Genomic DNA, 13987 nt, shown 5'->3' with positions numbered 1-13987 from the left:
TCATATTTTTATGTTTGGCTTTCCGGAATTGACCTTGACTCATGCTGAAGACGAGTTTTCTGCATTGTGCCATAACTTTGCAGGGAAGCTTCAGAACATAAAATTTTCACCTCCCACAATAGCAGAAAGGGTCTTTCTAGTAGTTGCACATCAAATCTGAGCTGTCTGAAATGTTTTTCCAAAGTTATGAACATTTTTGTGTTTGGCGTTCCGGAATCAACCTTATCACTGCCTGAAAACGAGTTTTCTGCTTTGTGCCATAACTTTGCAGGGAAGCATCAGAATATGAAATTTTCACCTCCCAATATTGCAGAAAGAGTCTGTCTTGTAGTTGAAGATAAAAACTAAGCTGTCTGAAGCGTTTTTCAAAGTTATCAACATTTTTATGTTTGGCGTTCTGGAACCCATCATATCTCAGTCTGAAAACGACTTTTCTGGATTGTGCCATAACTTTGCAGGGAAGCCTCAGAACATGAATTTTTCACCTCCCATTATAGTAGAAAGGGTCTTTCTAGTAGTTGCAGATCAAATCTAAGCTGTCTGATATGTTTTTCCAAAGTTATCTACTTTTTTCTGTTTGGCGTTCTGGAATCGACCTCATCTCAGGAAGAAAACGTGTTTTCTGTATTGTGCCAAAACTTTTCAGGGAAGCTTCAGAATATGAAATTTTCACGTCCCACTATAGCAGAAAGGGTATTTCTAGTAGTTGCACATCAATTCTAAGCTGTCTGTAGAGTTTTTCCTGAGTTATCAACATTTTCATGTTTGGCGTTCTGAAATCAACCTCATCTCAGGCTGAAAACGCGTTTTACGCATTGTGCCATAACTTTGCAGGGAAGCTTCACAACATGCTATTTTCACCTCCCACTATAGCAGAAAGGGTCTTTCTCGTAGTTGCACATCAAATCTAAGCTGTCTGAAGTGTTTTTCGAAAGTTTTCAACATTTTTATGTTTGGTGTTCCTGAATCGACCTTTTCTCAGGCTGAAAACGCGTTTTCTGCATTGTGCCATAACTTTGCAGGGAACCTTCAGATCATGAAATGTTCATTTCCCACTATAGCAGAAAGGGTCTTTCTAGTAGTTGCACATCAAATCGAAGCTGTCTGAAGTGTTTTTCCAAAGTTATCAAAACTTTTATGTTTGCCGTTCCGGAATCGACCTTATCTCAGGCTGAAAACACGATTTACGCATTCTGCCATAACTTTGCAGGGAAGCTTCAGAACATGAAATGTTCACCTCTCACTATAGCAGAATGCGTCTTTCTAGTTGTTGCACATCAAATCTTAGCTGTCTGATGTGTTTTTCCAAACTTCTCAACATTTTTATGTTTGGCGTTCTGAAATCAACCTCATCTCAGGCTGAAAACGCGTTTTACGCATTGTGCCATAACTTTGCAGGGAAGCTTCAGAACATGAAATTTTAACTTCCCACTATAGCAGAAAGGGTCTATCTAGTAGTTGCACATCAAATCTAAGCTGTCTGAAGTTTTTTTCCAAAGTTCTCAACATTTTTATGTTTGGCGTTCTGAAATAAACCTCATCTCATGCTGAAAACGCGTTTTACGCATTGTGCCATAACTTTGCAGGGAGACTTCAGAACATGAAATTTTAACATCCCACTATAGCAGAAAGGGTCTTTCTAGTAGTTGCACATCAAATCTAAGCTGTCTGAAGTATTTTTCCAAAGTTATCAACATTCTTATATTTGGCGTTCCGGAATCAACCTTATCTCAGGCTGAAAACGCGTTTTACGCATTGTGCCATAACTTTGCAGGAAAGCTTCAGAACATGAAATTTTCTACTCCCACTATAGCAGAAAGGGTCTTTCTAGTGGTTGCACATCAAATCTAAGCTGTCTGAAGTGTTTTTCCAAAGTTATCAATATTTTTATGTTTGGCGTTCCAGAATCGACCTTATCTCAGGCTGAAAACGCGTTACTTGCATTGTGGCATAACTTTGCAGGGAAGCTTCAGAACATGATATTTTCAACTCCCACTATAGCAGAAAGGGTCTTTCTCGTAGTTGCACATCAAATCTAAGCTGTCTGAAGTGTTTTTCGAAAGTTTTCAACATTTTTATGTTTGGTGTTCCTGAATCGACCTTATCTCCGGCTGAAAACGCGTTTTCTGCATTGTGATATGACTTTGCAGGGAAGCTTCAGAACATGAAATTTTAACCTGCCACTATAGCAGAAAGGGTCTTTCTCGTAGTTCCACATCAAATCCGAGCTGTTTGAAGTGTTTTTCCAAAGTTATCAACATTTTTATGTTTGGCGTTCCGGAATCAACCTTATCTCAGGCTGAAAACGAGTTTTCTGCATTGTGCCATTACTTTGCAGGGAAGCTTCAGAACAAAAATTTTTCACCTCCCACTATAGTAGAAAGGTTCTCTCTAGTAGTTGCACATCAAATCTAACCTGTCTGAAGTGTTTTTCCAAAGTTATCAACATTTTTATGTTTGGCGTTCCGGAATCGACCTTATGTGAGGCTGAAAACGCGTTTTCTGCATTGTGCCACAACTTTGCAGGGAAGCTTCAGAACATGAAATTTTAACCTCCCACTATAGCAGAACGGGTCTTTCTAGTAGTTGCACATCAAATCTAAGCTGTCTGAGTGTTTTTCCAAAGTTAGCAACATTTTTATGTTTGCCGTTCTGAAATCAACGTCATCTCAGGCTGAAAACGAGTTTTACGCATTGTGCCAGAACTTTGCAGCGAAGCTTCAGAACATGAAATTTTCACCTCCCACTATAGCAGAAAGGGTCTTTCTCGTAGTTGCACATCAAATCTAAGCTGTCTGAAGTGTTTTTCCAAAGTTTTCAACATTTTTATGTTTGGTGTTCCTGAATCGACCTTATCTCAGGCTGAAAACGCATTTTACGTATTGTGCCATAACTTTGCAGGAAAGCTTCAGAACATGAAAATTTCACCTCCCACTATAGCAGAAAGGGTCTTTCTAGTAGTTGCACATCTAATCTAAGCTGTCTGAAGTGTTTTTCCGAAGTTATCAACATTTTTATGTTTGGCGTTCCGGAATCGACCTTATGTGAGGCTGAAAACGCGTTTTCTGCATTGTGCCATAACTTTGCAGGGAAGCTTCAGAACAAACATTTTTCACCTCCCACTATAGCAGAAAGGGTCTCTCTAGTAGTTGCACATCAAATCTAACCTGTCTGAAGTGTTTTTCCAAAGTTATCAACATTTTTATGTTTGGCGTTCCGGAATCGACCTTATGTGAGGCTGAAAACGCGTTTTCTGCATTGTCCCATAACTTTGCAGGGAAGCTTCAGAACAAAAAAATTTCACCTCCCACTATAGCAGAAAGGGTCTTTCGAGTAGTTGCACATCAAATCTAAGCTGTCTGAAGTGTTTTTCCGAAGTTATTAACATTTTTATGTTTGGCGTTCCGGAATTGACCTTATCTCAGGCTGAAAACGCATGTTACGCATTGTGCCATAACTTTGCAGGAAAGCTTCAGAACATGAAAATTTCACCTCCCACTATAGCAGAAAGGGTCTTTCTAGTAGTTGCACATCAAATCTAAGCTGTCTGAAGTGTTTTTCCGAAGTTATCAACATTTTTATGTTTGGCGTTCCGGAATCGACCTTATGTGAGGCTGAAAACGCGTTTTCTGCATTGTGCCATAACTTTGCAGGGAAGCTTCAGAACAAAAATTTTTCACCTCCCACTATAGTAGAAAGGTTCTCTCTAGTAGTTGCACATCAAATCTAACCTGTCTGAAGTGTTTTTCCAAAGTTATCAACATTTTTATGTTTGGCGTTCCGGAATCGACCTTATGTGTGGCTGAAAACGCGTTTTCTGCATTGTGCCATAACTTTGCAGGGAAGCTTCAGAACAAAAAAATTTCACCTCCCACTATAGCAGAAAGGGTCTTTCGAGTAGTTGCACATCAAATCTAAGCTGTCTGAAGTGTTTTTCCAAAGTTAGCAACATTTTTATGTTTGCCGTTGTGAAATCAACGTCATCTCAGGCTGAAAACGAGTTTTACGCATTGTGCCATAACTTTGCAGGAAAGCTTCAGAACATGAAAATTTCACCTCCCACTATAGCAGAAAGGGTCTTTCTAGTAGTTGCACATCAAATCTAAGCTGTCTGAAGTGTTTTTCCGAAGTTATCAACATTTTTATGGTTGGCGTTCCGGAATCGACCTTATGTGAGGCTGAAAACGCGTTTTCTGCATTGTGCCATAACTTTGCAGGGAAGCTTCAGAACAAAAAAATTTCACCTCCCACTATAGCAGAAAGGGTCTCTCTAGTAGTTGCACATCAAATCTAACCTGTCTGAAGTGTTTTTCCAAAGTTATCAACATTTTTATGTTTGGCGTTCCGGAATCGACCTTATGTGAGGCTGAAAACGCGTTTTCTGCATTGTGCCATAACTTTGCAGGGAAGCTTCAGAACAAAAAAATTTCACATCCCACTATAGCAGAAAGGGTCTTTCGAGTAGTTGCACATCAAATCTAAGCTGTCTGAAGTGTTTTTCCGAAGTTATTAACATTTTTTATGTTTGGCGTTCCGGAATTGACCTTATGTGAGGCTGAAAACGCGTTTTCTGCATTGTGACATAACTTTGCAGGGAAGCTTCAGAACATGAAATTTTCACCTCCCACGATAGCAGAAAGGCTCTTTCTAGTAGTTGCACATCAAATCTAAGCTGTCTAAAGAGTTTTTCCAAAGTTATCAATATTTTTATGTTTGGCGTTCCGGAACCCACCTTATCTCAGCCTGAAAACGCGTTTTACATATTTTGCCATAACTTTGCAGGGAAGCTTCAGAACATGAAATTTTAACACCCCACTATAGCAGAAAGGGTCTTTCTAGTAGTTTCACATCAAATCTAAGCTGTCTGAAGTGTTTTTCCAAAGTTATCAATATTTTTATGTTTGGGGTTCCGGAATCGACCTTATCTCAGGCTGAAAACGCGTTTCCTGCATTGTGACATAACTTTGCAGGGAAGCTTCAGAACATGAAATTTTCACCTCCCACTATAGCAGAAAGGGTCTTTCTAGTAGTTGCACATCAAATCTAAGCTGTCTGAAGTGTTTTTCCAAAGTTATCAACATTCTTATGTTTGTCGTTCCAGAATCGACCTTATCTCAGGCTGAAAACGCGTTTCCTGCATTGTGGCATAACTATGCAGGGAAGCTTCAGAACATGAACTTTTCACCTCCCACTGTAGTAGAAAGGGTCTTTCTAGTAGTTGCACCTCAAATCTAAGCTGTCTGAAGTGTTTTTCCAAAGTTATCAACATTTTTATGTTTGGCGTTCTGAAATCAACGTCATCTCAGGCTGAAAACGAGTTTTACGCATTGTGCCATAACTTTGCAGCGAAGCTTCAGAACATGAAATTTTCACCTCCCACTATAGCAGAATGGGTGTTTCTCGTAGTTGCACATCAAATCTAAGCTGTCTAAAGAGTTTTTTCAAAGTTATCAATATTTTTATGTTTGGCGTTCCGGAATCGACCTTATCTCAGGCTGAAAACGCGTTTCCTGCATTGTGGCATAACTTTGCAGGGAAGCTTCAGAACATCGAATTTCCACTTCCACAATGGCAGAAATGGTCTTTCTAGTAGTTGCACATAAAATCTAAGCTGTCTGAAGTGTTTTTCCAGAATTATGAACATTTTCATGTTTGGCGTTCCGGAATCGACCTTATCTCAGGCTGAAAACGCGTTTTACGCATTGTGCCATAACTTTGCATATAGCTTCAGAACATGAAATTTTCACCTCCCACTATAGCAGAAAGGGTCTTTCTAGTAGTTGCACATCAAATCTAAGCTGTCTGAAGTGTTTTTCCAAAGTTATCAACACTTTTATGTTTGGTGTTCCGGAATCGACCTTATCTCAGGCTGGAAACACGATTTACGCATTCTGCCATAACTTTGCAGGGAAGCTTCAGAACATGAAATTTTCTACTCCCACTATAGCAGAAAGGGTCTTTCTAGTGGTTGCACATCAAATCTAAGCTGTCTGAAGTGTTTTTCCAAAGTTATCAATATTTTTATGTTTGGCGTTCCGGAATCGACCTTATCTCAGGCTGAAAACGCGTTACTTGCATTGTGGCATAACTTTGCAGGGAAGCTTCAGAACATGATATTTTCAACTCCCACTATAGCAGAAAGGGCCATTCTCGTAGTTGCACATAAAATCTAAGCTGTCTGAAGTGTTTTTCGAAAGTTTTCAACATTTTTATGTTTGGTGTTCCTGAATCGACCTTATCTCGGGCTGAAAACGCTTTTGCTGCATTGTGATATAACTTTGCAGGGAAGCTTCAGAACATGAAATTTTAACCTGCCACTATAGCAGAAAGGGTCTTTCTAGTAGTTCCACATCAAATCTAACCTGTCTGAAGTGTTTTTCCAAAGTTATCAACATTCTTATGTTTGGTGTTCCGTAATCAACCTTATCTCAGGCTCAAAACGCGTTCTCTGCATTGTGCCATCACTTTGCAGGAAAGCTGCAGAATAAGAAATTTTCACCTCCCACTATAGCAGAAAGGGTCTTTCTAGTAGTTGCACATTAAATCTGAGCTGTTTGAAGTGTTTTTCCAAAGTTATCAACATTTTTATGTTTGGCGTTCCGGAATCAACCTTATCTCAGGCTGAAAACGCGTTTTCTGCATTGTGCCATAACTTTGCAGGGAAGCTTCAGAACATGAAATTTTCTCCTCCCACTATAGCATAAAGGGTCTCTCTAGTAGTTGCACATCAAATCTAACCTGTCTGAAGTGTTTTTCCAAAGTAATCAACATTTTTATGTTTGGCGTTCCGGAACCCACCTTTTGTCTGGCTGAAAATGCGTTTTCTGCATTGTGCCACAACTTTGCAGGGAAGCTTCAGAACATGAAATTTTAACCTCCCACTATAGCAGAACGGGTCTTTCTAGTAGTTGCACATCAAATCTAAGCTGTCTGAAGTGTTTTTCCAAAGTTAGCAACATTTTTATGTTTGCCGTTCTGAAATCAACGTCATCTCAGGCTGAAAACGAGTTTTACGCATTGTGCAAGAACTTTGCAGCGAAGCTTCAGAACATGAAATTTTCACCTCCCACTATAGCAGAAAGGGTCTTTCTCGTAGTTGCACATCAAATCTAAGCTGTCTGAAGTGTTTTTCCAAAGTTTTCAACATTTTTATGTTTGGTGTTCCTGAATCGACCTTATCTCAGGCTGAAAACGCATTTTACGTATTGTGCCATAACTTTGCAGGAAAGCTTCAGAACATGAAAATTTCACCTCCCACTATAGCAGAAAGGGTCTTTCTAGTAGTTGCACATCAAATCTAAGCTGTCTGAAGTGTTTTTCCGAAGTTATCAACATTTTTATGTTTGGCGTTCCGGAATCGACCTTATGTGAGGCTGAAAACGCGTTTTCTGCATTGTGCCATAACTTTGCAGGGAAGCTTCAGAACAAAAATTTTTCACCTCCCACTATAGCAGAAAGGGTCTCTCTAGTAGTTGCACATCAAATCTAACCTGTCTGAAGTGTTTGTCCAAAGTTATCAACATTTTTATGTTTGGCGTTCCGGAATCGACCTTATGTGAGGTTGAAAACGCGTTTTCTGCATTGTGCCATAACTTTGCAGGGACGCTTCAGAACAAAAAAATTTCACCTCCCACTATAGCAGAAAGGGTCTTTCGAGTAGTTGCACATCAAATCTAAGCTGTCTGAAGTGTTTTTCCGAAGTTATTAACATTTTTATGTTTGGCGTTCCGGAATTGAACTTATCTCAGGCTGAAAACGCATTTTACGCATTGTGCCATAACTTTGCAGGAAAGCTTCAGAACATGAAAATTTCACCTCCCACTATAGCAGAAAGGGTCTTTCTAGTAGTTGCACATCAAATCTAAGCTGTCTGAAGTGTTTTTCCGAAGTTATCAACATTTTTATGTTTGGCGTTCCGGAATCGACCTTATGTGAGGCTGAAAATGCGTTTTCTGCATTGTGCCATATCTTTTCAGGGAAGCTTCAGAACAAAAATTTTTCACCTCCCACCATAGCAGAAAGGGTCTCTCTAGTAGTTGCACATCAAATCTAACCTGTCTGAAGTGTTTTTCCAAAGTTATCAACATTTTTATGTTTGGCATTCCGGAATCGACCTTATGTGAGGCTGAAAACGCGTTTTCTGCATTGTCCCATAACTTTGCAGGGAAGCTTCAGAACAAAAAAATTTCACCTCCCACTATAGCAGAAAGGGTCTTTCGAGTAGTTGCACATCAAATCTAAGCTGTCTGAAGTGTTTTTCCGAAGTTATTAACATTTTTATGTTTGGCGTTCCGGAATTGACCTTATCTCAGGCTGAAAACGCATGTTACGCATTGTGCCATAACTTTGCAGGAAAGCTTCAGAACATGAAAATTTCACCTCCCACTATAGCAGAAAGGGTCTTTCTAGTAGTTGCACATCAAATCTAAGCTGTCTGAAGTGTTTTTCCGAAGTTATCAACATTTTTATGTTTGGCGTTCCGGAATCGACCTTATGTGAGGCTGAAAACGCGTTTTCTGCATTGTGCCATAACTTTGCAGGGAAGCTTCAGAACAAAAATTTTTCACCTCCCACTATAGCAGAAAGGTTCTCTCTAGTAGTTGCACATCAAATCTAACCTGTCTGAAGTGTTTTTCCAAAGTTATCAACATTTTTATGTTTGGCGTTCCGGAATCGACCTTATGTGAGGCTGAAAACGCGTTTTCTGCATTGTGCCATAACTTTGCAGGGAAGCTTCAGAACAAAAAAATTTCACCTCCCACTATAGCAGAAAGGGTTTTTCGAGTAGTTGCACATCAAATCTAAGCTGTCTGAAGTGTTTTTCCAAAGTTAGCAACATTTTTATGTTTGCCGTTCTGAAATCAACGTCATCTCAGGCTGAAAACGAGTTTTACGCATTGTGCCATAACTTTGCAGGAAAGCTTCAGAACATAAAAATTTCACCTCCCACTATAGCAGAAAGGGTCTTTCTAGTAGTTGCACATCAAATCTAAGCTGTCTGAAGTGTTTTTCCGAAGTTATCAACATTTTTATGGTTGGCGTTCCGGAATCGACCTTATGTGAGGCTGAAAACGCGTTTTCTGCATTGTGCCATAACTTTGCAGGGAAGCTTCAGAACAAAAATTTTTCACCTCCCACTATAGCAGAAAGGGTCTCTCTAGTAGTTGCACATCAAATCTAAGCTGTCTGAAGTGTTTTTCCGAAGTTATTAACATTTTTTATGTTTGGCGTACCGGAATTGACCTTATGTGAGGCTGAAAACGCGTTTTCTGCATTGTGACATAAATTTGCTGGCAAGCTTCAGAACATGAAATGTTCACCTCCCACGGTAGCAGAAAGGCTCTTTCTAGTAGTTGCACATCAAATCTAAGCTGTCTAAAGAGTTTTTCCAAAGTTATCAATATTTTTATGTTTGGCGTTCCGGAATCGACCTTATCTCAGGCTGGAAACAAGATTTACGCATTCTGCCATAACTTCTGCCATAAGCTTCAGAACATGAAATTTTAACACCCCACTATAGCAGAAAGGGTCTTTCTAGCAGTTGCACATCAAATCTAAGCTGTCTGAAGTGTTTTTCCAAAGTTATCAACATTCTTATGTTTGGCGTTCCGGAATCAACCTGATCTCAGGCTGAAAACGCGTTTTACGCATTGTGCCATAACTTTGCAGGAAAGCTTCAGAACATGAAATTTTCAACTCCCACTATAGCAGAAAGGGTCTTTCTAGTAGTTGCACATCAAATCTGAGCTGTTTGAAGTGTTTTTCCAAAGTTATCAACATTTTTATGTTTGGCGTTCCGGAATCAACCCTATCTCAGGCTGAAAACGCGTTTTCTGAATTGTGCCATAACTTTGCAGGGAAGCTTCAGAACATGAAATTTTCTCCTCCCACTATAGCATAAAGGGTCTCTCTAGTAGTTGCACATCAAATCTAACCTGTCTGAAGTGTTTTTCCAAAGTTATCAACATTTTTATGTTTGGCGTTCCGGAACCCACCTTTTGTCAGGCTGAAAATGCGTTTTCTGCATTGTGCCACAACTTTGCAGGGAAGCTTCAGAACATGAAATTTTAACCTCCCACTAAAGCAGAACGGGTCTTTCTAGTAGTTGCACATCAAATCTAAGCTGTCTGAAGTGTTTTTCCAAAGTTAGCAACATTTTTATGTTTGCCGTTCTGAAATCAACGTCATCTCAGGCTGAAAACGAGTTTTACGCATTGTGCCATAACTTTGCAGGAAAGCTTCAGAACATGAAAATTTCACCTCCCACTATAGCAGAAAGGGTCTTTCTAGTAGTTGCACATCAAATCTAAGCTGTCTGAAGTGTTTTTCCGAAGTTATTAACATTTTTACGTTTGGCGTTCCGGAATCGACCTTATGTGAGGCTGAAAACGCGTTTTCTGCATTGTGCCATAACTTTGCAGGGAAGCTTCAGAACAAAAATTTTTCACCTCCCACTATAGCAGAAAGGGTCTCTCTAGTAGTTGCAAATCAAATCTAACCTGTCTGAAGTGTTTTTCCAAAGTTATCAACATTTTTATGTTTGGCGTTCCGGAATCGACCTTATGTGAGGCTGAAAACGAGTTTTCTGCATTGTGCCATAACTTTGCAGGGAAGCTTCAGAACAAAAAAATTTCACCTCCCACTATAGCAGAAAGGGTCTTTCGAGTAGTTGCACATCAAATCTAAGCTGTCTGAAGTGTTTTTCTGAAGTTATTAACATTTTTATGTTTGGCCTTCCGGAATTGACCTTATCTCAGGCTGAAAACGCATTTTACGCATTGTGCCATAACTTTGCAGGAAAGCTTCAGAACATGAAAATTTCACCTCCCACTATAACAGAAAGGGTCTTTCTAGTAGTTGCACATCAAATCTAAGCTGTCTGAAGTGTTTTTCCGAAGTTATCAACATTTTTATGTTTGGCGTTCCGGAATCGACCTTATGTGTGGCTGAAAACGCGTTTTCTGCATTGTGCCAAAACTTTGCAGGGAAGCTTCAGAACAAAAATTTTTCACCTCCCACTATAGCAGAAAGGGTCTCTCTAGTAGTTGCACATCAAATCTAACCTGTCTGAAGTGTTTTTCCAAAGTTATCAACATTTTTATGTTTGGCGTTCCGGAATCGACCTTATGTGAGGCTGAAAACGCGTTTTCTGCATTGTGCCATAACTTTGCAGCGAAGCTTCAGAACATGAAATTTTCACCTCCCACTATAGCAGAAAGGGTCTTTCTCGTAGTTGCACATCAAATCTAAGCTGTCTGAAGTGTTTTTCCAAAGTTTTCAACATTTTTATGTTTGGTGTTCCTGAATCGACCTTATGTGAGGCTGAAAACGCGTTTTCTGCATTGTGCCATAACTTTGCAGGGAAGCTTCAGAACAAAAAAATTTCACCTCCCACTATAGCAGAAAGGGTCTTTCGAGTAGTTGCACATCAAATCTAAGCTGTCTGAAGTGTTTTTCCGAAGTTATTAACATTTTTTATGTTTGGCGTACCGGAATTGACCTTATGTGAGGCTGAAAACGCGTTTTCTGCATTGTGACATAACTTTGCAGGGAAGCTTCAGAACATGAAATTTTCACCTCCCACTATAGCAGAAAGGGTCTTTCTAGTAGTTGCACATCAAATCTAAGCTGTCTGAAGTGTTTTTCCAAAGTTATCAACATTCTTATGTTTGGCGTTCCAGAATCGACCTTATCTCAGGCTGAAAACGCGTTTCCTGCATTGTGGCATAACTATGCAGGGAAGCTTCAGAACATGAACTTTTCACCTCCCACTGTAGTAGAAAGGGTCTTTCTAGTAGTTGCACATCAAATCTAAGCTGTCTGAAGTGTTTTTCCAGAATTATGAACATTTTCATGTTTGGCGTTCCGGAATCGACCTTATCTCAGGCTGAAAACGCATTTTACGCATTGTGCCATAACTTTGCATATAGCTTCAGAACATGAAATTTTCACCTCCCACTATAGCAGAAAGGGTCTTTCTAGTAGTTGCACATCAAATCTAAGCTGTCTGAAGTGTTTTTCCAAAGTTATCAACACTTTTATGTTTGGTGTTCCGGAATCGACCTTATCTCAGGCTGGAAACACGATTTACGCATTGTGCCACAACTTTGCAGGGAAGCTTCAGAACATGAAATTTTCTACTCCCACTATAGCAGAAAGGGTCTTTCTAGTGGTTGCACATCAAATCTAAGCTGTCTGAAGTGTTTTTCCAAAGTTATCAATATTTTTATGTTTGGCGTTCCGGAATCGACCTTATCTCAGGCTGAAAACGCGTTACTTGCATTGTGGCATAACTTTGCAGGGAAGCTTCAGAACATGATATTTTCAACTCCCACTATAGCAGAAAGGGTCTTTCTCGTAGTTGCACATCAAATCTAACCTGTCTGAAGTGTTTTTCCAAAGTTATCAACATTCTTATGTTTGGTGTTCCGTAATCAACCTTATCTCAGGCTCAAAACGCGTTCTCTGCATTGTGCCATCACTTTGCAGGAAAGCTGCAGAATATGAAATTTTCACCTCCCACTATAGCAGAAAGGGTCTTTCTAGTAGTTGCACATTAAATCTGAGCTGTTTGAAGTGTTTTTCCAAAGTTATCAACATTTTTATGTTTGGCGTTCCGGAATCAACCTTATCTCAGGCTGAAAACGCGTTTTCTGCATTGTGCCATAACTTTGCAGGGAAGCTTCAGAACATGAAATTTTCTCCTCCCACTTTAGCATAAAGGGTCTCTCTAGTAGTTGCACATCAAATCTAACCTGTCTGAAGTGTTTTTCCAAAGTTATCAACATTTTTATGTTTGGCGTTCCGGAACCCACCTTTTGTCTGGCTGAAAATGAATTTTCTGCATTGTGCCACAACTTTGCAGGGAAGCTTCAGGACATGAAATTTTAACCTCCCACTATAGCAGAACGGGTCTTTCTAGTAGTTGCACATCAAATCTAAGCTGTCTGAAGTGTTTTTCCAAAGTTAGCAACATTTTTATGTTTGCCGTTCTGAAATCAACGTCATCTCAGGCTAAAAACGAGTTTTACGCATTGTGCAAGAACTTTGCAGCGAAGCTTCAGAACATGAAATTTTCACCTCCCACTATAGCAGAAAGGGTCTTTCTCGTAGTTGCACATCAAATCTAAGCTGTCTGAAGTGTTTTTCCAAAGTTTTCAACATTTTTATGTTTGGTGTTCCTGAATCGACCTTATCTCAGGCTGAAAACGCATTTTACGTATTGTGCCATAACTTTGCAGGGAAGCTTCAGAACAAAAATTTTTCACCTCCCACTATAGCAGAAAGGGTCTCTCTAGTAGTTGCACATCAAATCTAACCTGTCTGAAGTGTTTTTCCAAAGTTATCAACATTTTTATGTTTGGCGTTCCGGAATCGACCTTATGTGAGGTTGAAAACGCGTTTTCTGCATTGTGCCATAACTTTGCAGGGACGCTTCAGAACAAAAAAATTTCACCTCCCACTATAGCAGAAAAGGTCTTTCGAGTAGTTGCACATCAAATCTAAGCTGTCTGAAGTGTTTTTCCGAAGTTATTAACATTTTTATGTTTGGCGTTCCGGAATTGACCTTATCTCAGGCTGAAAACGCATTTTACGCATTGTGCCATAACTTTGCAGGAAAGCTTCAGAACATGAAAATTTCACCTCCCACTATAGCAGAAAGGGTCTTTCTAGTAGTTGCACATCAAATCTAAGCTGTCTGAAGTGTTTTTCCGAAGTTATCAACATTTTTATGTTTGGCGTTCCGGAATCGACCTTATGTGAGGCTGAAAACGCGTTTTCTGCATTGTGCCATAACTTTGCAGGGAAGCTTCAGAACAAAAATTTTTCACCTCCCACCATAGCAGAAAGGGTCTCTCTAGTAGTTGCACATCAAATCTAACCTGTCTGAAGTGTTTTTCCAAAGTTATCAACATTTTTATGTTTGGCGTTCCGGAATCGACCTTATGTGAGGCTGAAAACGCGTTTTCTGCATTGTGCCATAACT

Source organism: Synchiropus splendidus, chromosome 15 (genome assembly GCF_027744825.2).
Source record: "Synchiropus splendidus isolate RoL2022-P1 chromosome 15, RoL_Sspl_1.0, whole genome shotgun sequence".
Classification (NCBI taxonomy): Eukaryota; Metazoa; Chordata; class Actinopteri; order Syngnathiformes; family Callionymidae; genus Synchiropus; species Synchiropus splendidus.
The sequence above is the reverse complement of the archived record's forward strand: the minus strand, read 5'-3'. Positions refer to the sequence as shown.